Here is a 24,947-nt window from a genome sequence, read left to right as displayed (position 1 = left end):
TGTCACAGCAGAAGCTAGCGTGGTCTATAATCATAATATGTCATCATAATAATAATAATGGATAATATAATGAATCGCCTATAATTGAGGCAGAGTTTGAAGTTGCAAAAGACCTCCGTCCTGAGGAGATTCAGTGCCACGACTCGCCGCCTCCAACTCTTCTAATGGGTAAGTCATACAGTACGACTCATACTGTTTAATTTAAGCCGCCTTGCCCCTTGTTATTATTAATAATACTTTCACTTGTTAATGAATTTAAGCCCAGCCTCGGGCTATTTCATACTGTTTAATTTGTGTGTGTGAGACGTGAGTGTGTTTGTGACGTCACGTGAGAGAGAGAAAGAGAGAGAGAGACATGTCTTATCTCTTATGCGCACTCATGTTTTGAAACGTGTGTTGGTTCGCGGGAAATTCGTTTTCTGACGCCTATATTTTATTTATGTATGCCCCCCCGCTGGTACAATATGCCCTCCCATTAAGTTGGTCCTAGCGCCGACTCTGCAATCATGATTTATGACATATGCACTTTCAATAAAGCATTATTTAAAAAAAACTGTTGTCATTCTTGTGGCAGCAGCAGGGGGGACGACGACGACTTCGTAACCTAGTTACGTTCAAAGTTGATAATCAAGTAATCAGTAAAGTAACTAGATTACTTTTTAAAGGAGTAATCAGTAATCAGTAATCAGATTATTTTTACAAGTAATCTGTGGCATCACTGGTGTGGATAGCCTCTGCTAGAAACAGCCTCAGTAGACCAGTGTGTGTGGATAGCCTCTGCTAGAAACAACCTCAGTAGACCAGTGTGTGTGGATAGCCTCTGCTAGAAACAACCTCAGTAGACCAGTGTGTGTGGGGATCCTCTGCTAGAAACAAACATCAGTTGGATTTAAACCCATCCAAGTGTACAGTGTGTCCTGTGAGCCACTTTAATCGCAGCCCTTTATTAATTAACGGGAATGATCTTTTCTTTGCATTTTTCAAACATTGTTTGCTTCACCGCTCAAGTGTGGTGGTGTTATGAATTTACTATATGTTGATACACGGACCATAAGTTAAATGTATTTTTATTTTTTTTTATGTAATTTTTATTATGGATGGTATGCTTCCGTATCGCCACTATACTTTTGAATTGCAACCAAGATCCTATTTTTTTCCTTCTTCTTCTTCTTTGCCCTCGGGTGCCAAATAACCTCAGTGGTTCTGTGCTCCTCACAAAAGCATTTTATTGTTTTTATATAAAAAAAAATAAATAATAGATTCTAGTGTATTTATCATTTTAATCATGTCCCCTTCTCCCCAACCCGTTTCGGAGAATGTAAGGGATGCACAGTGTAGGAGGCTATAGATCTAAGAGAGAACAAGAGATGATCTATTGGGGGTGAAAACTAATCTCCGACCTGTCTGAAGGACCCCTCTCTCTCCCTTTCTCTCCTCTCGCTCTTTCTCTCTAGTTTTCTCTCCCCTCTCCCTCCTCTCTCTCTCTCTCTCTCTTTCTCCCTGTATCTTTCTCTCTCTCTCTCTGTCTTCCCCTCTATCTCTCTTTCTCTATCTATCTTTCCCTCTCTCCCTGTGTCGTTCTCTTTCCCTCCTCTCTCTCTCTCTACCCCTGTGTCTTTCTCTCCTCTCTCTCCCTGTATCTTTCTCTCCTCTCTCCCCCTGTATCTCTCTCTCTCTCTCTCTCTCTCTCTCTCTCTCTCTCTCTCTCTCTCTCTCTCTCTCTCTCTCTCTCTCTCTCGCTGCCATGTACTGTTCTTTTTTTCTCTGTTGATTTTGATTAATGATATTTTTCTGGTCTTTCCTTTTCCGGCTCGTCTGGATCTGGAGTTCCAGCTAATTAAGCAAATGTTAAAGGGAATAACAAAGTGTTCATTCTGAGAGGGGTGTGTGTGTGTGTGTGTGTGTGTGTGTGTGTGTGTGTGTGTGTGTGTGTGTGTGTGTGTGTGTGTGTGTGTGTGTGTGTGTGTGTGTGTGTGTGTGTGTGTGTGTGTGTGTGTGTGTGTGTGTGTGTGTGTGTGTGTGTGTGTGTGTGTGTGTGTGTGTGTGTGTGTGTGTGTGTGTGTGTGTGTGTGTGTGTGTGTGTGTGTGTGTGTGTGTGTGTGTGTGTGTGTGTGTGTGTGTGTGTGTGTGTGTGTGTGTGTGTGTGTGTGTGTGTGTGTGTGTGTGTGTGTGTGTGTGTGTGTGTGTGTGTGTGTGTGTGTGTGTGTGTGTGTGTGTGTGTGTGTGTGTGTGTGTGTGTGTGTGTGTGTGTGTGTGTGTGTGTGTGTGTGTGTGTGTGTGTGTGTGTGTGTGTGTGTGTGTGTGTGTGTGTGTGTGTGTGTGTGTGTGTGTGTGTGTGTGTGTGTGTGTGTGTGTGTGTGTGTGTGTGTGTGTGTGTGTGTGTGTGTGTGTGTGTGTGTGTGTGTGTGTGTGTGTGTGTGTGTGTGTGTGTGTGTGTGTGTGTGTGTGTGTGTGTGTGTGTGTGTGTGTGTGTGTGTGTGTGTGTGTGTGTGTGTGTGTGTGTGTGTGTGTGTGTGTGTGTGTGTGTGTGTGTGTGTGTGTGTGTGTGTGTGTGTGTGTGTGTGTGTGTGTGTGTGTGTGTGTGTGTGTGTGTTTTGTACTGCATAAACTGAAGTCGTTTCAATTGTGAATTTAGTTTTTCCTGTGAAATTGCTGGATTTTACTAGTTACTAGTTGGCAATATGAAATACTGAAAACATGAATATCTGAAGCTGATGTCATGCACATTATATTAAGTCATACTTAATGTGTACTGTACTGTACTGTAATTGTCTAGTCTTTTACCAGTTTTACCTACAATTCTGTACATTTAAAGTAATGCAATCCAGTTACATCACTGTGTTTGGAGTAATCCAATTGATTATTATCACAAATGTAATCAGTAATCTATAACAGAATACATTTTAAATGGGTTGTTATTATTATGGAAAATAGGTGTTGCCTTGTCTTTGTTATTTGGGCGCTGGGGGTCAATTACATAATGTAGGCCTACTTCCTGTCATATGTCAAAATGTCATATTATGGCCAGGGTTTGAAGTCTTCATAACAAAACTAAACAAGCTGTTCAGAATTCTTGCCCTTTGGTGATGTCACAGGAGGGACACAAGCAACGAGCTTGTAAAGTATTTTTTTGTTTTTTTTAATTGTGATGTGTTTTCAATACAAGGGAAGAAAGAGGTACTGGAAAATAAACGATTGAAATTAGATCAGAATTTTCTCAGTCGAATCGGATTCAGCAGGTCAATACAATGATTTGATGATTTGTTTTATATGAAAAATGTAATGAATAAAAAGATTTGAAGTAGGGATGCTCGATATTGGCTTTTTTACCGATACCGATATTCCGATATTGTCCAACTCTTAATTTCCGATACCGATATCAACCGATATCAACCGATACCGATATATGCAGGGTTTCCCCGTCCAAAAAACTGAATAATTTCACGTAACTAATAATTTCACTGGATATATATATAACAAATATTGTTATTGTTTTTAATTTTTTTTAAACCGATACCGATATTTTCCGATATCACATTTTACTGCCGATATCGGCCGATAATATTGGTCGGCCGATAATATCGGACATCCCTAATTTGAAGTCTATTCGTAAGACGTTCTGGCTAAATACATTGGCATGCGTTTCATTGCCAGCGTACGTTAATATAGTCAAGTGCAACAGAGTCGTGAACATTTGTTTGAGCATTTCAAATCAATAAATCCGTTAAGACAACTGCATGACGCCAGATGACTGATGTGAATTGCAGATGCATTAGTCTGCGTGTGGATTTGTTGGAATCATGTGTCGGAATAATGAGACGGTAATAAACAAATAAACTCAGTGCTTATAGTGCTACATTGATCCAATGTGTCTAGTCTGTTTTTAATACATTTTCAATAACTAGTATCTATTTGTTGGACAGACAGAGTTGATGTTCTAATTTAAAAATAAACCAACAAACAGTAATGACAGATGTACTATAGCTGTTGTTTAGCGCATCACTCAAACATACTTTAGTTGGTTCAAGTTCAAGTTTCAAGTTTCTTTAATAGTTGTCATACAGAAGTACAGAATACTTTTATACAAAATGCTTCTTACTGTTTCGCTCCAGAGACTGTGTTAGACAAGATAGTATGAAATAAAATAGTATAGCATGTAAAATAGAAGTAAAAATAGAGGTCACAGTGTTCAGTATAGACATATGTACAATGTTCGATGCAGAATATAAGTAACTGAGTTACCATACAATATACTATGTACTAATATACAATACTATATAGTGCAGAGCAGAAATGGGATGAGGTACAATTTAGGTACAATTTACAGTAAGGTGTGCGAGTTGTAGTGCAAATCCTTTACCAATAAATATAAAGTGTAAAGTGTGTTTAGGTGTTCTAAAGTGTGTAAAGTGGGTGCTGCAGTGAGTTGCCCGTTTAAAGTGAGTGTGTGCGTGTGGATGTGTGTTCTGTGTGCATTTGATGGTTGCTGCATAGTGTTTATTGTTCGTTGAGCAGCCTGATGGCCTGGGGATAGAAGCTCCTTCTGAGTCTTTCTGTGCTCGCCTTAAGACTATGGTATCGCTTGCCTGACCGCAGCAGTTCAAAGAGGCAGTTGTTCGGGTGGCTGGAGTCCTTGATGATTCTCTTAGCCTTCCCCCTGCACTGCTTGTTGTAAATGTTCTGGAGGGTGGGAAGCCCCCCTCCAATTGTGCGTTCGGCTGAACGTGTCACTCTTTGTAGTCTGCTACGGTCTTGTGCAGTGCTATTCCCAAACCAGGAGGTGATGTTGCCAGTCAGGATGCTCTCGATTGTACATGAGTAGAAGTTCCTAAGGATCTTCTGACTGACTTGGAACTTCCTTAGGCGCCTGAGGAAGTAGAGGCGTTGTCGTGCCTTCTTCACAACACTGTCAATGTGTGTGGTCCATGTCAAGTCCTCGGATATGTGGGCTCCGAGGTACTTGAAACTGTTCACTCTCTCAACCGGTGCCCCGTCGATGCTGAGGGGGCTGTAGTCCTTGACCCCCGACCTCCTGAAGTCCACAATCATCTCTTTTGTTTTGCTGACGTTCAGGGAGAGGCAGTTCTCCTGACACCACTGTGACAGATTCTCTACCTCTTCCAGGTAGGCCCTCTCGTCGTTGGCAGAGATCAGGCCCACCACTACTGTGTCATCAGCAAATTTGATGATTGTGTTGTTGTTCCGCTGTGCCACGCAGTCATGTGTGTACAGGGAGTAGAGGAGGGGGCTCAGAACACAGCCCTGGGGGGCCCCTATGTTGAGCGTGATGGATGAGGAGGTGCAGTTGCCTGCTCTTACCACCTGGGGTCTGCCCGTCAGGAAGTCCAAGACCCACTGGCAGAGGTCATAGTTCAAGCCCAGGTCCCTGAGCTTGGCTATGAGTTTGGAGGGGACTATGGTATTGAATGCTGAGCTGTAGTCAATGAACAGCATTCTCACATAGTTCCCCTGCCTCTTGTCCAGGTGTGATGCTGCTGTGTGCAGCACATGGGCTATGGCATCCTCCGTGGATCTGTTAGGGCGGTATGCAAATTGCAGGGGGTCCAGGTTGATGGGGAGGGAGGAACAGATGTAGCCCTTCACTAGCTTCTCAAAGCACTTCATGGCTATGGAGGTGAGAGCTACAGGGCGGTAGTCGTTGAGGCAAGCGGGCGTAGATTTTTTGGGTACAGGGATGATGGTGGACTTCTTCAGACAGGTGGGGATGACAGCCTGTTCTAAGGACAGGTTAAAGATGTCAGTGAATAGCGGGGCCAGTTGGTCGGCACAGACTTTTAGGACGCGGCCGGGGATGCCGTCCGGTCCTGCTGCCTTCCTGATATTCACTTTTTTAAAGGTCCGCCTCACCTCATGCTCTGTTACCCTGAACACTGAGTCTCCATCAGCAGACCCCCCCCCCCCCATTGCCGTGGCTTGTAGGCTGTTGTTGTTATTACCAGCATCAAACCTCGCATAGAAGGTATTGAGATCATTTGCTAAGGAGATGTCACTGTTCAGTTTGAGGGAGGTGCCTTTGTAATCTGTCATTGTTCTGAGGCCCTGCCACATACCTCTAGAGTCAGCCTGTTCAAACTGAAGTTCAACTTTATCCCTGTAACGCCGTTTTTCCTCTATTACTGCTCTCCTGACGTTGTATCTTGCCGTCTTGTGTTCTTCCATGTTGCCTGTCGCCAGCCCAGTGTTGTAGGCTGAGGTGCGCACTTTCAGAGCCTCACGGACGGATTTATCTACCCAAGGCTTTTGATTTGGGTAGATTCTAATTGTGGTAGAGGGGATTGTTTCTTCTACCAGAGTACAGACAAAGTCAAGCACCGTTTCAGTGTATTCGTTAATATTGGCTGTGTTATCACGGAATACACTCCAGTCTGTGCATTCAAGTGCAGCTTGGAGTGTCTCCTCTGACGTCACAGTCCAACGCTTAACCTCTCGCGATACTACCGACGTTCGCTTGAGACTTTGTTTATACTTTGGCAAAAGAAAGATGGCGGCGTGGTCCGATTTACCGAATGGACTAAGAACCTGTGACTTGTACCCATTCTTAAATTGCGAGTATACATGGTCTAATATGTTCTCGCCTCTGGTGGGACAGGTCACATGCTGATAGAAATTCGGCAACACCTTTTTAAGAGGTGCGCTGTTGAAATCGCCCAGAACCAAAATGGCAGCGTCAACGTTTGCTGTCTGGAGTTTGTTTACCTCGTTGTGTAGTTTTGAAAGTGCGGCCCCAGTGTTCGCGTGTGGTGGAATGTACACTCCGATCATGATGATGGACATTAACTCCCTTGGGAGAAAGAAGGGTCGGCATTTGATGGTAATATACTCCAGGTCTGGGGAGCAGTCTGGACTGATCCTCTTCTTTTTCTCCTTCATGTGAAGTTAAATCTATACTACAACTAGAAATGAAAGTGAAACTTAAGCTGCTCTGTACTGCGAAGTCTGCGCACACTATACTAGAAGTATTGATAACATATTTTACAAAAAAATTATTTTCTTTTATTTGATGAATGTGGGCAAACAAATATGCAAAAATAAACTAAATGGGTTTAAATATATACCGTATATAAATATATTAAAACTAAAAACTAAATTATTAAGAAATTATTATATTAATAAAAAAAATAAAAAATAAAAAAAAATAATAATAATAATAATAATAATAATAATAATAATAATAATAATAATAATAATAAAGAAATACTTGACTCAAAGAATCTCAATCGACTGAGGGATCTCTGACTGATTGGAATAGTTGATTTTTAGGGGGCAGCCATAAAACTAGATTTAGACTAGTTTCTATGCAAAAAATGTTTATCAAGGAAGTCTATTCTATGGATAAAAGACACGCTGATTCTCTGGAGTATTATAAGACTGGCCCCTCACTGGAGTTCAGATCAATTCTTATTTGTTTTGATTAGCACAGTGACAGCGAAGCTGATCTCAGATGAATCAAGTTGGCCGGGTACAGTCATTAAATCAAAGGTTTATTTATGAGAATGTCAATGCGCGGCGGGGAGGATATTGAATTACTTTATTGAGCCGTTAAAGTTGACTGACTTGTTTATTATTGTTCGGGCGACGGAGGGCCGTAAAAGGCTTTCGACTCGATATCTTCCATTGTTTGATAAAGCTTGTGGGGGGGGGGGGGGGAGAAAAGCTCTCCCTGTGATCATCACTGAGTCATATTTTGTTTGATTATGTTTAGTGATATTCTGACAATGTATTTTCATGTGGTTTTGTTTTCTAGACTAGTCTTCCCTAATGGACTTTCAAGTGAATACTCCCTTGCAGCCACCTTCCGGTTAAGAAAAACTACAAAAAAAGACCGCTGGTTTCTTTGGCAGATATTCGACCAATCAGGAGGCACTCAGGTGAGCTCCGGTGCATAATGTCACTTATTACATGGCGTTTTCACATTCGCCGAAATGCTTGCTTGTGATTGGTCAATAGCGCGCGTCAGAGGTCAGTTATCAGACAATAATGACCGCTGTGGGACAATAATGACCGCTGTGCGCAGCTGTTCGCAATCAAGCCCATTACAACACTGTATCAGTGCAGCCAATCAGACACACCTGCCGGGCTGCCCGTGATAATAATAATCACTTTATTTGGGCTGACAGAGCCACAGAACAACTGCGATTTGTCAAATGAATTAGGTATATTGTTAGTAAGTTAGCCATGTAATAAGCGGGATAATGTATAGCTTTACTCGGTCATCATCGCAAAATAATTGACCTTCACTGACGTTTAAAACCCCTCGCAGAGGCGGCTCGGTATTTTAAACTACGTGTCGGTCAATTATTTTGCGACAATGACCTCGTAGCTATACATTATCCCTTACATAATCTTGATTATAGACGTGTTAAAGATTGATGAGTAACAATTTACAGATCATCTCACTGTATACCTGTGTATATAGCCATAACTTATGTAGACTTTATTTGAATGATTATTTTAATTGTTATTTTGTATTCTCACCATTGCACATTGTGCCATTGCACCTTACTGTACAGTTTTATTTATATGCGTCTTATATTGCAACTGACTGTTGATTGTCACATCCTGGTTAGACATACACAATCTCGTTGCACTGTCTTGTACTGTGTAATGACAATAAAGTGAATCTAATCTAATCGTCTAATCTCACAGTTGTAATGGATTCTAATGTTTTCTCAAAACAGGTTTAGACAAATAATAACAGTTACTGTACAGCTATAATGTACTGTAAAGTCCTATTGGTAGAAAATGAAATACAATTAAAATACATTGTAACGGGTGGTCACAGGGTAATGGTGGCCTTATGACTAGAGAAGCAGGGTAATGACCGGATGGTTGCCAGTTCAAATCCCCACAGTGAATCCCTATACCAAGAAAATCAGTGTAGGGGGAGTGAACTATAGCATCACTTTCTCCCTCCCTCAACCACTGTTATTGGAGTGCCCTTGAGCAAGGCACATAACTCCCAACTGCTCCTGTGGAGGTACTGTGTCTGTACTGGGAAGCTCACTCAGATTTAATTGGATATATAATGGTAATATAATGCAGTGGAGGCCCAATCAGAGATCTAAATGTGCCCTACCGCCCAAAAAAAAACTAAAATAGCAGTGCACATATATTTTTATTCTCCAGGTGATCGACTCTTGCTCTTGACACTAGAGCTAGACAGCAGGTACATTTGAGTTTTTTTTATTGCATTTCATGTAATTTGTGGCTGTAAAAGAGCTGTTTTTTTTGTTGGTCATATTGGTAAACTATATTATTCTGAATTACAAAGTTCCAGAAAATCGTGTTTTCCATCCACAGATCAAAATCTTCAATAATTAGATTAGATTGGACTAGATTCAAATGTATTGTCTTTATACAGCACAAGTACAGTACGATGAAAATAAGTTTGGCATCCAACCAGCGTGTAAATGTAACACTAAAGTGCAATAGTAATATATAATGTACAGTTGATTAAACTGGATATCAAATATATAAATTAGTACTACTGAGTAATAGTACTAATCAGATGTATGTACATAGTTGTAGTATTAATATGTACAGTGACACAGGTATAAAGACACTATGGTAGTAACTCAACCTGGCCAGCAGCGTAACTAAATTTAGTAAGAGTAGGTAAGGGATATGTACAGATATTGATATATTATCTGTATTATGTATGTATACATACTGTATATATATATACTGTTGTGGGCGACAGTGGCTCAGGAGGTATAGTGATCGTCTGGTAGTCAGAAGGTTCCCGGTTCGATTCCCACTCCTCCCGGGCAGCATGTCAAAGTGTCCTTGAGCAAGACACTTAACCCCTAATTGCTTCTCCCGATGTGCAGGTTGGCACCTTGCATGGTGAGCGAATGGGTGAATGTGAGGAACACAATAAGCGCTTTGGAGAAAAGCCCTATATAAATGCACCATTTACCATTTACCATTTATATATATGATACATACAGGGGCTAGATAGGGGCTTTACCATGAATTTAGATAATTATTATTATTAAAGGGGAACTATCTTATAAATGGCCTTTTTCGGTGTTTAGCATTGTTTCCTAGCTATGTGGACTTATATTAATAGGATCTATGTCTCTAATTCTCATATTGGCGCATTCTTCCAATTCTCCTCTCACAATATTCGCCCTCACTGAACTGAGTCATCTGAAAATGTGCATATCTGTGATGTCAGAGATTTGTCAGCTGCATAATAATGTGGCAGTTGATGTGGCAGTTGGCACCAGGCCACACAGTGGTTGGAGCCCAGCCTCAAAACGGCTTAAGATCTTGAGGTAGAAAAATGCTGTTTTTGAGTACTTGATTAGAAATACAAAACAATGAATAAAAAAAATAAAAAAAAACGTACAGAGGTGTTCCATAGACTCACAGGAATTGTGTAAAAGTGCCCAAATAATGAAAGAAATAGTCAAATAGTTCCCCTTTAATAATAGCTACACAGTGTGTGAAGTAAATACTGACCGACCTCATGGGTCTGCGTTAGTGACCGTGGGATCGCTCTTCTCCCTCTCAGGTGTCCATCGTGATGGACGGCGCCCGGCGCACGGTGGAGTTCTCGGCGCAGGGCCTGCAGAGGAAGAGCCTCCACTACACGTTCAGGAACCGCAACCTGCACGCCCTCTTCGACCGCCAGTGGCACAAGCTGAGCGTCTCCGTCCAGGGCAGCTTCGTCTCCGTCTACGTGGACTGTAAGCTGGTGGAGCGGCGGCTGACGGACGACAAGGACATCATCGACCCGCGCGGTCGAACCCTCATCGCCACGCGGGTGGAGGACGGCAGGCCCGTGGACGTACGTTCAGGACCCGCCGCCGCCGCCGTGTGTCCGTCCAATGCACAATAGCTTCGACCCTTTGAGAGGTGCACGTGTAACACCTCGAAGGGTTAAATAAAACATGCACGTGCGCACTAGGGCTGACCCCTATTAATCGATCAGTCGACTAATCGGTCGAAAGGAGCCGTAGTCGACTGGCCAACCTCTTAGTCGAATATAATAAAAAAATTTATTTTTATTTTTTTATTTTTATTTTTTATCATTCTTTCCAAAAGAAAAGAGGCCTAGAAGCGTGGCTAACGCTAATGGCACGCACACCAGAGGCTAACTGCCTAAGAAAACAGGCACAGAGGCACTGAAAGAGGATTTCACCCATCTAATGAACACACTGGACTAGACAAATATCAAGATGTATCCATCAGTGGACCAATTGCATGGTTTTGCAGAGGACAAGAAGCCTTCAGTCGACTCCTTCAGACATTAAGCACCCCCCACAGCCCAAATGGAATGATAAAAAAATAAATAATAATAAATGTTTTCTTTTTAAAATATTATACTTTTCTTTTTTTTTTTTTTCTTTTTTTTAAGTCGACCAATAGTCGACCAACGGCAAATTTTGCCCAATCCTAGTCGACCATCCAAATCCTTAGTCGGGGACAGCCCTAACGTGCACACACACACACATATATACACACATACATACACGCACACAAACACACAAACACGCGCAAGCACACACACACATAAAAGGTACATTACACTAGTAAGCTTAGAAACTATTAGTCAAATGATAGTCAACTCACAGAAGTATAGGTAACTAGTAGGTAGTTAAGGGGACTTAAGGGTAAAGTAGGTACTTTTTCACAGTGACAATAGAGTTTTTGCACAATTATCTTACGTTAACGTATGGTTACTTCATTTGTTATCAGTTACCATGGGATTCATTCCTATGCACTATACTGTGTACAGTAACTAATAGTCAATAAATGGTCATTAATTGTTCAGTAATCTGTGTAAGAGCTTCTGGGGGGCATCATGGCAGAGTTCAAGGTCCAAGAGGGACATCTAAATCTCTAGTTTAGTCTAGAATTATCACCGAAAGGAATTGATTAGCTCAGTCTTTAGATAGACTCTTGATAGACTCTTGATGTTAATACGAGATGAATGGTTAAGTAGCCTAATGTTTGTTTGTTTGTTACTGATAATGTTCCCATGTTACGGTTTAACTGAAAAACCACCACATACTAGGGCGGCTGATTGGCGCAGTGGGCAAGGCGCTCGCCTCTAACGCAGGAGACGCTGGGGCTCGAGCCCAGCTCTCTGCGTTGCTACCGGCTGGCCGGTCGTTCATACTAACACAATTGGCAAGTGTTAGAGGGTGGGAAAGCCGGTGGGTGGGTGGGGATTTGACATTGTGGACAGTGACTCCTACAGGTCGGTTGGGTGACGCCGGTGCGACGGAAACAGGAAGTAGCGGGGGGCAGTGTGAGCCTCCCACGCGTTACTCCTCGCCACTGAGAGTTCGAGCTGCTGCGGTGAAAAGATGCGACAGGCTGCCTCCTCGTGTACCGGAGGGGACACGTGATGCAAGGCTTCTGTCCTCACTACAGCCGACCTGTGGGAGGCATAGTCTAGCAACGATCAAGACAGGGGAGGGGAGAATTGGATATACGAAATTGGGATGGGAGAAAAATAGAAAATGGGGAGAAAAAGTGGATAAAAAAAAAGAAAACCACCACATACTGTTTCCACACACGGCACCACTGGAGCTCAGTCTGAAGCAGAATGATTCCAGCTCTGAACTTTTGAAGATTCTTTGCAGAAACGGTTCGATATGTTTGTTTTGGTTTTATGCTGAGTAACAATGGTTGCTTTCTGCAGATTGAACTCCAACAGATTCTAATCTACTGCAATCCTTACTTGGCTGAGATGGAAAGTTGCTGCGAGCTAAAGGAGCCAAAGGTAAAATATATTTTTTTATCACTTTTTTTAATTGATAACATTATAACTATTATAACTGTTTATAGCTATTTGTTAAAAGAAGCATGATTGTTAGCAGAATGGCACTGGTTCCAATATCCAGAGTAACGATCCCTCCTCCCTCAACAAGCAATGGCGTGCCCTTGAGCAAGGCACCCAACACCCAGCTGCTCCACATTTATCAGTTAGCCTTTATTGTTTAGCCTTTATTGTTAGTACAACAACTCTAGGTAATAGTTTAGTATCTACAGACTTTAATCATGGAGATGCAACTGGAGTCTTTCACAGCATTAAAAAAAATAGGCAGAAAAGTGAATAATATTTAATTGTACTTGTATTTATTAAACCATACTCGGTCAGAGTGCAACAAACATGCTGGGTGTTAATAAAACATTTAGATATTACATTTTAATCAGTCTGTCAGATGGAAATGCTTGGAAAAGGCCATAACATGATATTGTAGGAGCAGCTTAACACCCTGGCTGTTTAAGAAGTCAAGGTTATGTTTATTATCTCACAAGGAGAAACACAGACATGCAGAGAATAAAACATATATACTGTACCTACTGTATACAAACAAAACTATCACATAGAAAGAAAAAAAAACATACAAGTCAGTATTCAGAAGAGAAGTTGCAATGGGTATGAATGCATAGTTGATCTAGAGAGAGAGAGAGAGAGAGAGAGAGAGAGAGAGAGAGAGAGAGAGAGAGAGAGAGAGAGAGAGAGAGAGAAGGCTCTATTGATTGTTTTATGAAACATATCTGGGGGGGGCGGGGGTTGTTACCATGACAGCATCACTCCTAAAATACAAATTGAGGAGTAAAAGGTGACCTGTCCATCATGCATTCAATCGATGAGCGCGCGCGAGAGAGAGGGGGGGGGGGGTCATATTATAGTGCTTCCACAGAGAGAAATCACCTTTGCCCTTTCACAATTATTTACATCCATAATCATGCTGTCATGTCAGGATTGCTTTCCTCCCAGGGGATATGTAACCTTGGATAAGAGCTCTCTCTCTCTCTCTCTCTCTCTCTCTCTCTCTCTCTCTCTCTCTCTCTCTCGCTCTCTCTCGCTCTCTCTCTCGCTCTCTCTCTCGCTCTCTCTCTTGTTCTCTGAATACTGCTTAGTGACACTGCATTTGAAGAGCTCCATTAAGATTATCAATATAACGTCAGTTATATATCAGTTTGGAAGAAGTAGCTGAAATGAATTATTTATGTTTCAAAGAATATGTGGATGATTTCATCCTCTGAAATGTTAATATTTCATGAACAAAGGTCCTAACTTGGCAAATAGATTAATTCCTTATTAATTGAAAATATCCCATTTTGGAAGGAAACTCCTCATTTTCTTCATAGCCTCCTTTGCGAAAAAGTGTCATGGTAGTTTGATGGTAATTTTGGTTTTAACACCAGCCATAGTATACATAATCTACCATGGTACTGCTATAGTATAATGTACATAATCTACCATGGTACTGCCATAGTATATATAATCTACCATGGTACTGCCATAGTATATATAATCTACCATGGTATAGTATATATAATTTACCATGGTACTGCCATAGTATATATAATCTACCATGATACTGCCATAGTATACATAATCTACCATGGTACTGCCATAGTATATATAATCTACCATGATACTGCTATAGTATACATAATCTACCATGGTACTGCCATAGTATACATAATCTACCATGGTACTGCTATTGTACATAATCTACCATGGTACTGCCATAGTATATATAATCTACCATGGTATAGTATATATAATTTACCATGGTACTGCCATAGTATATATAATCTACCATGGTATGCCATAGTATATATAATTTACCATGGTACTGCCATAGCATAGTATACATAATCTACCATGGTACTGCCATAGTAAAAGTTACTTAAGTATTTAAACCATGATACTGATGGTAATATGGTATTTCCATCATGTTATGGTCACTAACATGACACACATCATCATAGTGCCAAAAATAAATGATGGAAACACCATGATACTTTGTTGATACTTTGTTGATACTTTGTTGATACTTTGTTGGAAATACCATGACACTTTGTTGATACTTTGTTGGAAAAACCATGACACTTTGTTGATACTTTGTTGGAAAACCATGACACTTTGTTGATACTTAGTTGGAAAAACCATGACAATTTGTTGATACTTTGTTGGAAAAACCATGACACTTTGTTGATACTTTGTTGGAAAAACCATGACACTTTGTTGATACTGTGTTGGAAACACCATGATACTTTGTTGATACTTTGATACTTTACCATGCTAGTTTATTTTTTGTAAGGCTTGTCTCAAACTGACCTTTGTAAGGGAAGCACAAACACCACATCATACCCAGGAACCTGTGTGTATTGGCACAACTATAGCTTGGTATTTTTGCCATGCAGTGCGGATGACAAGCGGAATGTGTCTAAATGATGGAACCTTTGTATTGATCCAGTGCGAAGCCAAGAACTCATCATCCGGCACGACGACGACGGCGGCGCCGCGGCCCGCTGGCCAGCTGCCCAGATGCTTCTCAGCCGGCCCTAAAGGCCAGTGACGGATGTCCATGCCCCGACGAAAAGGTACAGTACCATCGATCCCCGGGGTAAGAAGGCCTCCAAAATGGTGTGTTCTAATTGGAAAACACTGGCTTTTCATTGTGCCCTCGAAGTGCACACCTAACCGATCTCCGCCGCGGCAAATGGGCCAATTAAAACACATGTATGCCAATGATGCCTTCCCTTGGAAGCCCGCCAAAAGGCAGCCTAAGTGTAATCTGTTGTGGAGAACGGGGGAGGGGGGGGGGGGGGGGGGGGGGAGGGGGTGGAATAAGTCCTCTGGAATCCCACGGGAATTTGTGTAGGCCTGCCTTTCAGTGATTTTGAAGATGTATCAGAATTTATTGCAAGTTAAATGTTAGTTATCTCTTAATTGTAGTCAGAGTGAAAGCTCTTAACATCTTCAAAAGCTTCGATTCGTATCTGCGGGTTGCTCATCGCTTTGTGAACAGAACAATGAAACATCACGTGCCTCCTTCTCTTTATCCCCCCTTTATGACTTCACAGCGTTATATATATAGGCTTCCCTTGGCCCTTTTTGTAGAATCACACAGCCAGACCAAATCAGTGGAAGTTGTCCTCTCCTAAAGGCTCGAGGAATGGAATAGAACCAACGATTAAATAGGCCTTTCATGCTTCAAACCATGGTAGAGATCAGTAAGAAATCAATAATATCATAATAGGCATGGTTCAATATCATAATATACATGGTTCAGTATCATAATAGACATGGTTCAATATCATAATATACATGGTTCAGTATCATAATAGACATGGTTCAGTATCATAATAGACATGTTTCAATATCATAATAGGCATGGTTCAATATCATAATAGGCATGGTTCAATATCATAATATACATGGTTCAATATCATAATAGACATGGTTCAATATCATAATAGACATGGTTCAATATCATAATAGACATGTTTCAATATCATAATAGGCATGGTTCAATATCACAATAGGCATGGTTCAATATCACAATAGGCATGGTTCAATATCACAATAGGCATGGTTCAATATCACAATAGGCATGGTTCAATATCACAATAGGCATGGTTCCAGAAGTTCAGTTCACCAAGCTCACACAGTTAGTACTACTGCTCTGACTGCATGTTGGAATAGTTTTAGTTCACTCCTCTCATTCAGTCTCCTGAATCTCTCACACTCAGTATAGACTATTGGTGTCCTTGCAGGGGAAATAAAATATAATACTCTTACTGTAGCCCTCGTTACCTCAGTCACGTTCAGAAAACCCAGGACACGTCATATGTTCTTTTAAACTATGAGCTATCGGCATTGTAAACTGTGGAAATATGATTTCTTTTATGTCTTTTGACAGACAGTGAATAGATTCTTAATAGCATCCAGCCAGGCTCTAACGAGCAGGGTGTCTGACAGAAGATGCCTATTTCAGTCAACGCTGGTGTCTGTTGAAATTTTTCAAGTTTGTTTATTATTTATCACAATAAAATACAGGTATTTTACGATGAAATGCTTGTTTCTGTATGAGCCCCTGAGAGTGTGCTTCATACAGTAAAAAAAGTAGAGATCAGTAATAAATCAATAATATTATAATAGGCATGGTTCAATATCATAATATACATGGTTCAATATCATAATAGACATGGTTCAGTATCATAATAGACATGTTTCAATATCATAATAGGCATGGTTCAATATCATAATAGACATGGTTCAATATCACAATAGGCATGGTTCAATATCATAATAGACATGGTTCAATATCATAATAGGCATGGTTCAATATCATAATAGGCATGGTTCAATATCATAATAGGCATGGTTCAATATCATAATAGGCATGGTTCAATATCATAATAGGCATGGTTCAATATCATAATAGACATGGTTCAGTATCACAATAGACATGGTTCAATATCATAATAGGCATGGTTCAATATCATAATAGGCATGGTTCAATATAATAGGCATGGTTCAATATCACAATAGGCATGGTTCAATATCACAATAGGCATGGTTCAATATCACAATAGGCATGGTGCCAGAGGTCATAGTTCAAACCCAGGTCCCTAAGCTTGGCTACGATTTTGGAGGGGTCTATGCTATTGAATGCTGAGCTGTAGTCGATAAATAGCATTCTCACATAGTTCCCCTGCCTTTTGTCCAGGTGGTTCAGTATCATTCAGTATCAGTACCATGTCCAGGTGTCAGGCTGCTGTGTGCAGCACATGGGCTATGGCGTCCTCCCTGGACCTGTTTGGGTGATATGCAAATTGCAGGGGGTCCAAGGTGTTGGGGAGGGAGGAACAGATGTAGCCCTTCACTAGCTTCTCAAAGGACTACATGGCTATGGAGGTGAGAGCTACAGGGCGATAGTCGTTGAGGCAAGCGGGTGTGGATTTTTTGGGTACAGGGATAATGGTGGACTTTTTCATACAGGTGGGGATGACAGACTATTCTAAGGACAGGTTGAATATGTCAATGAATACCGGGGCCAGTTGGTCGGCACAGACTTTTAGGACGCAGCCGGGGATACCATCCGGTCCTCCTGCCTTCCTGGTATTCACTTTTTTAAAGGTCTGCCTTCCTGGTATTCACTTTTTTAAAGGTCCTCCTCACCTCATGTTCTGTTATCCTGAACACTGAGTCTCTATCGGCAGTAGCTCTACTTTCCATTGCAGTGGCCTGTAGGCTGTTGTTATTCACAGCCTCAAACCTTGCATAGAAGGTATTGAGCTTGTTTGCCAGGGAGATATCATTGTTCAGCATGGGGGCAGCATTAATGCATTTCAAATGCATTCATTTACCTCGCTGTGTTTCTGGTAAATAAATGAAAAGGGGATGTGTGTTGATCCACCACTGCGCTGTGTTTTCTAACCTTCATCATCGTTTCTGTTGTATTTCTCACGCAGATAGATGCCGGTCTGTCGGGTGCAGCTGGAGAGATTGGTCAAAAAGGAGACAAGGTACAGAATATGTCCTCATTTGTCCTTTTTCTTGGTAATTTGTGTAGTTGGTACCAAGACCCACAGGGAAAAATACAACAATAACAAACAAGGTAGACACACAACATTCAATGAGGTAGTTAGGGGTCAACGGTCGTGTTGAAGAGGTGAGTTTTGAGGATTTCTTTGAAGGAGTCCAGAGTTGGTTGTGTTGCGGAGTTCTACGGGGAAGGAGTTCCAGAGGGTGGGAGCTGCCGCACTGAAAGCTCTATCCCCAAAGGTCCGCAGTCTGGTTTTCGGGGAATGGAGAGCTGACCAGTGTCTGAGGATCGCAGGGACCGTGACTGAGTGTGGGGGTGGAGGCGGTCAGTGAGGTACTGAGGGGCCAAAGCATGGAGGGACTTGTAAGTGATCAGGAGGGTTTTGTAGGTGATGCGGGATTTGATGGGGAGCCAGTGAAGGTGGATGAGGGTTGGGGTGATGTGCTGCCAGGGTTTGGTGCGGGTGAAAACCCTGGCAGCTGAGTTTTGGACATACTGGAGCCTGTCCAGGGTTTTGCTTGGAACCCCAGACAGGACCCCATTGCAGTAGTCCAGGCGGGAGGTGACGAAGGCATGGCTGAGGGTCTCTGCCGGAAAGTGATGGTCGGAGACTGGTTTAGCCAAGGTTAGAACTTGGCTAGTGGACACTCTGGATCCGGGGGGAAAGTGAGAAAGTCTCCCTGCAGTCGACGTGTCCAGAGAAACAGATTGTGGAGCTGCTGTAGACCAATGGTTCTCAAGCTTGTTTGGGTCAACACCCGCCTATCTGAAGTCCTTGTTCCATACCCCCCCCCCCCTATCTGACATTCATATTCCATAACACCCCCCTATCTGAAGTCCTTGTTCCATAACGCCCCCCCCCCCCTATCTGACATTTATATTCCATAACATCCCACCTATCTAAAGTCCATGTTCCATTACGCCCCCCCCTATCTGACATTCACATTCCATAACACCCCCCTATCTGATGTCCATGTTCCATAACGCCCCCCCTATCTGACATTCATTCATATGCCATAATGTCCCCCTATCTGACATTCATATTCCATAACGTCCCCCTATCTGACATTCATATTCCATAACGCTCAACAACCCATTTTCGGCTCTCAGTTATGATTATTTTCTGTTTATCGTGGGTATTTCTGAAATTTCTCAGCCATGACTGTTTCTATTTGGCTCAGTTTGTTGGATCAGTTAAGCCTGTTGCGTGTCAAATGAAGGTGTCTAACAACTGGTAGACACGCAATAAAATCGTCATTATTATTTATTATTTTCTTGTGTGTATAAAATGAATGAATGAATTATTTATTTCGAATGTTTACAAATACAAATAAATAAACACAAACAAATCATTTTTTGAATTTGTTTTACAAATAAACAAACGAAAAGGATAGGTTTGAAGCTGAAGGCTTATAGAGCCTACCCCTAATTAAAAAAACAAATTGAAATTAGTTAAAGTTTGTAATTAAACATTACAAAAAGTACAAATTTTCTTTGCAAAAAAAAAGTGACACTTTCCCTGTTTCTGAAGTGGGATTATGTGATTGTACTCACAATCAAGACCCCTACGCTCTGCATCTTCTGGCCGCCTCAGACCTACTCCTATCCAAGCTCTGGGAGGGTCATCAAAGAGAAGTCGCCTATTCTCAGTCCTTGCCCCACAATGGTGGAATGAACTACCCACCCAGTTAGGACAGCCGAAACACGTCCAATCTTTCGCCATCGACTAAAGACGCACTTCTTCAACCATTATCTGAATTTAAATTATTATTATTATTATTTTTTAATCTAACCCTAACTAACCGTACTGTCATGCACATGTCCTAATAAACTAACCTACACTGTAGCACTCAACACTTTGATGAACATTGTTGCTCAGCTGATAGAGTTGTGCCCTTCCTGATGGCTTGTCGTACAGAACTTGTAAGTCGCTTTGGATAAAAGCGTCAGCTAAATGACAAAATGTAAATGCATCTGGTTCCTAAGGGGATGCTACCCTGTGAGAAGCCCTGGTGTCGACGGTTTCACTGGAATTCAGTTGCTGTAGGGAAACAGCGTGGACCGGACCCAAATGTATTCCCTTGTCATCTACTGCATTAGCAAACATTGTGACAGGAAATAAACATGGGTCCTATACTTTATATAATGTAATATTAATGTTGTCACTTTACATTTAATCATTTAGCTGACATTTTTATCCAAAGTGACTTAAACATTTTGTACAACAAATCAGCAGGAAGGAAGGAAGGAAGGGAGAGAGAGAGAGAGAGAGAGAGAGAGAGAGAGAGAGAGAGAGAGAGAGAGAGAGAGAGAGAGAGAGAGAGAGAGAGAGAGAGAGAGAGAGAGAGAGAGAGAGAGAGAGAGAGAGAGAGAGAGAGAGAGAGAGAGAGAGAGAGAGAGAGAGAGAGAGAGAGAGAGAGAGAGAGAGAGAGAGAGAATTCTCAATGAACAGGTGGTGGTAAGTTATGCCTATTAAGGCCAGATGGTTCTTTTGGGGTCAGTGGCCTAATTACCACGGTGCCATGTTTGGGATGGAGAGGTTTTTAGTTGTTTTTTTCTTTTCAGGGCCACTGTTAGTCTTTTGTTTTCCCTGGAAACAAAACACTCTGGAATTCCTGGAAGGCAACAGCTACAAGAGCATTCCATCGTGTGTACCGGTAGGACCCTGTAGGACCCTGTAGGACCCTGTAGGACTCTGTAGGACCATGTAGGACCTGTAGGACCCTGTAGGACTCTGTAGGACCCGGTAGGACTCTGTAGGACCCTGTAGGACCGGAGCTAGGAGTGGGAATTGTTCAAGTTCAAGTTCAAGTTCTTTAATAGTTGTCATACAGAAGTACAGAATACTTTCATACAAAATGCTTCTTACTGTTACGCTCCAGAGACTGTGCTAGACAAGATAGTATCAAATAACATAATAACATAATATAGCATGAATTTAGAAGAAGAAAATGAGGTCACAGTGTTCGGTATAGACATATGTACAATGTTCTGAGTTACCATATAATATACAATACACAATACTATGCAGTGTACTAATGTACAGTACTATCTAGTGCAAAGCAGAAATGGGATGAGGTACAATTTTAGGTACAATTTACAGTAAGGTGTACGAGTTGTAGTGCAATCCTTCATCCATAAATATAAAGTGTGGGGAGTGGGTGCTACAGTGTGTTTGTTTAAAGTGGGTGTGTGCTATAAGTGTGTGGAGTGGGTGCTACAGTGTGTTTGTTTAAAGTGAGTGTGTGCGTGTGGATGTGTGTGCTATGTGCGTTTGGTGGTTGTTGTTGTGTAGTGTTCATTCATTGTTCGTTTAGCAGCCTGATGGCCTGGGGATAGAAGCTTCTTCTGAGTCTTTCTGTGCTCGCCTTGAGACTCCTGTATCGCTTGCCTGACGGCAGCAGTTCAAAGAGGCAGTTGTTCGGGTGACTGGAGTCTTTAATGATTCTCTTAGCCTTGCCCTTGCAACGCTTGTAGTAAATGTTCTGGAGGGTGGGGAGCCCCCCTCCAATTGTGCGTTCGGCTGAACGTGTCACTCTTTGTAGTCTGCTTTGGTCTTGTGCAGTGCTATTCCCAAACCAGGAGGTGATGTTGCCGGTCAAGATGCTCTCTATTGTACATCCGTAACTGTTCACATAATACGTTTGTTCTTTATGTTTAAGTGGCACCGGGGTTTGATACTATTTCCACCCGGACTGCAGCCAGGCCTGCACCACGCCACCGGGTCATTCCTCGTAGAAACAGCACGGAAGGTTCAGTCATCCTAGAAACAGCACAGAAGGTCCATTCATCCTAGAAACAGCACAGAAGGGTCATTCTTCCTAGAAACAGCACAGAAGGGTCATTCATCCTAGAAACAGCACAGAAGGGTCATTCATCCTAGAAACAGCACAGAAGGGTCATTCATCCTAGAAACAGCACAGAAGGGTCATTCCTCCTAGAAACAGCACAGACGGTCCATTCATCCTAGAAACAGCACAGAAGGGTCATTCCTCCTAGAAACAGCATAGAAGGGTCATTCCTCCTAGAAACAGCACAGAAGGTCCATTCATCCTAGAAACAGCACAGAAGGTCCATTCATCGTAGAAACAACACAGAAGGTTATGTGAATGAACACAGTTTATATAATATAAATTAAACAAGGTGAAGGCAGACAGTGAATGAACAACACAGTGTATATAATATAAATGAAACAAGGTGAAGGCAGACAGTGAATGAACACAGTGTATATAATATAAATGAAACAAGGTGGAGGCAGACAGTGAATGAACACAGTGTATATAATATACATACATTTACATTTAGTCTTTTAGCTGACGCTTTTATCCAAAGCGACTTACAAGTTCTGTACGACAAGTCATCAGGAAGGGTACAACTCTATCAGCTGAGTAACAATGTTCATCAAAGTGTTGAGTGCTACAGTGTAGGTTAGTTTATTAGGACAAGTACATGACAGTGAGGTTAGTTAGGGTTAGATATATTTTTTTATATTTATTTATAAAAAAGAAAGAAATAATAATAATTTCAGATAGTGGTTGAAGAAATGCATCTTTAGTCGATGAAAGATTGGACGGGTTTCAGCTGTCCTAACTGGGGTGGGTAGTTCATTCCACCATTGTGGGGCAAGGACTGAGAATAGGCGGCTTCTCCTTGATGACCCTCCGGGAGCTTGGATAGGAGTGGGTCTGAGGCAGCCAGAAGATGCAGAGCGTAGGGGTCTTGAGGGTGTGTAGTTAGAGACCATTGACCGGAGGTAGGCGGGAGCGGTTCCCTTTGCCGCACGGTATGCCAGGTCGAGGGCCTTGAAGCGGATTCGTGCAGCAATGGGGAGCCAGTGCAGGTCCCTAAGAAGTGGGGTGAAATGGGCTGACTTCGGTAGGTTTGAGATCAGGCGGGCCGCTGCGTTCTGAATGAGTTGAAGAGGCTTGGTGGCAGTGGCCGGGAGGCCAGCAAGCAGTGCGTTGCAGTAGTCGAGGCGGGAGATGACTGTTGATTGGAAGAGGAGTTGGGTGGCTTCTTTTGTCAGGAAGGGGCGGATCCTTCTGACGTTGCTCAGGAGGAATCTGCAGGTTCTGGTTGTCGCCGCGATGTGAGCGGAGAAGTTCAACTGGTCGTCGAGGACAACACCAAGGTTCTTGGTGGTCACAGCTGCATTCTCGACTGTGATGGAAAGGTAGGTCAGGGGGGAGGATTTGGCCGGCAGGTGGAGCAATTCTGTTTTGCTTAGGTTCAGGTTAGGTATATAATATAAATGAAACAAGGTGGAGGCGGACAGTGAATGAACACAGTGTATAAATTAAACAAGGTGGAAACAGGTACACAGTGAACCGTTTTGTTACATTTTTTATTTGTTTTCACCTACAATTTCCACACATCTGGGTCCAGTGGATATAAATGTGTTACATGTTCTTTAGAGAAAATGAGCCAAGACCAATGAGTCCCAGGTAAAAAATGATATATTAATAAAAATACCTGAACACAAGGGTTACCCCTCTGACCTCCTACCCTCTGACCCTCTACCCCCTGACCCCCTACCCTTTGACCCTCTATCCCCTAACCCTCTACCCTCTGAGCCCCAATAGCAATATACATTGTACAAGTCATGAAACTGGGTATATATACATATAAATGGGTACAACTTGGGTTGTTTCATTATCTGCTCTTGTCCATCTGTTTTCCTATCATACAGTATAATCATACGTTTCAGTGAATGTTAGTATTTCCCTACTAGGACGGTACAGTGGGCCCTGCTAGCCCTGATTCCCTGCTTCCTGAATCATCATGAGTTCCGTAGCCATATGCTCTTGTTTGACAGTATTTTGATATTCAGGGTGTGGCATCGCTGGCTCGCTCCTCTCGTCTGTTCTGGTAGGAATTCCAGCCTGGACGGTCAGCAGCACAGGTGGTTACCGTGGTGGGGATTTGATTTGCACCAGACAGCCGTTGCGAACCACGGTTAGTAGTTTGGCGGTTAGTAGCGGGGAGAGCGCCGTTGTTGCTGTCGAAGCCATCTTGAAACAACTCTCAGGAATAACAGCCACGGCACGTTGCCGCAGCTGGACAGGTTGTTAACGGTGGGAAGTTGTGACAAGTGTCGCTTGTGATTGACAGCAGACTTATGGGATACATTGAACGCTTCCCATTGCGATTGGCTGGTTAGGACAGGGGTTCCCAAACTTTTCAGGCCGGGACCCAGAAAATAAGGCGTCAGAGAGCCCAATGCACATTGTCAGGCTTTTTTACTTTTTTTTTTTTTGCCAGGCGACCGATTTATTAAGCCAAATATCACTTCAATCCTATTAAGTTAGTTCAAGTTAGTTATTCATTTATATGTGCTATTTATGAGAGGGCTAACTTGTTGCAAAATAATAATGATAATAATAATAGCCTCATTAAAATACTATTGTTGCTTCGGTTGTTTTCAGCGTTTTATGTGCATAATCTGTTATTTAGTTTGAAATGTTCGTTGAAATAAGTAGATTTTTCGTTTTTGTTTAATTATTAAGTTAATATAAAACCATATAGTCACATTTTAGAATAGAATAGAATAGAATTTTAGAATACAACTAGAAACACTGTCCTGGCCTGCTTCTAAGTTAATCACCTCGCGGC

This window comes from Notolepis coatsorum (genome assembly GCF_963971535.1).
Source record: "Notolepis coatsorum genome assembly, chromosome: 9".
Classification (NCBI taxonomy): Eukaryota; Metazoa; Chordata; class Actinopteri; order Aulopiformes; family Paralepididae; genus Notolepis; species Notolepis coatsorum.
Note: the sequence above shows the minus strand (reverse complement) of the source record.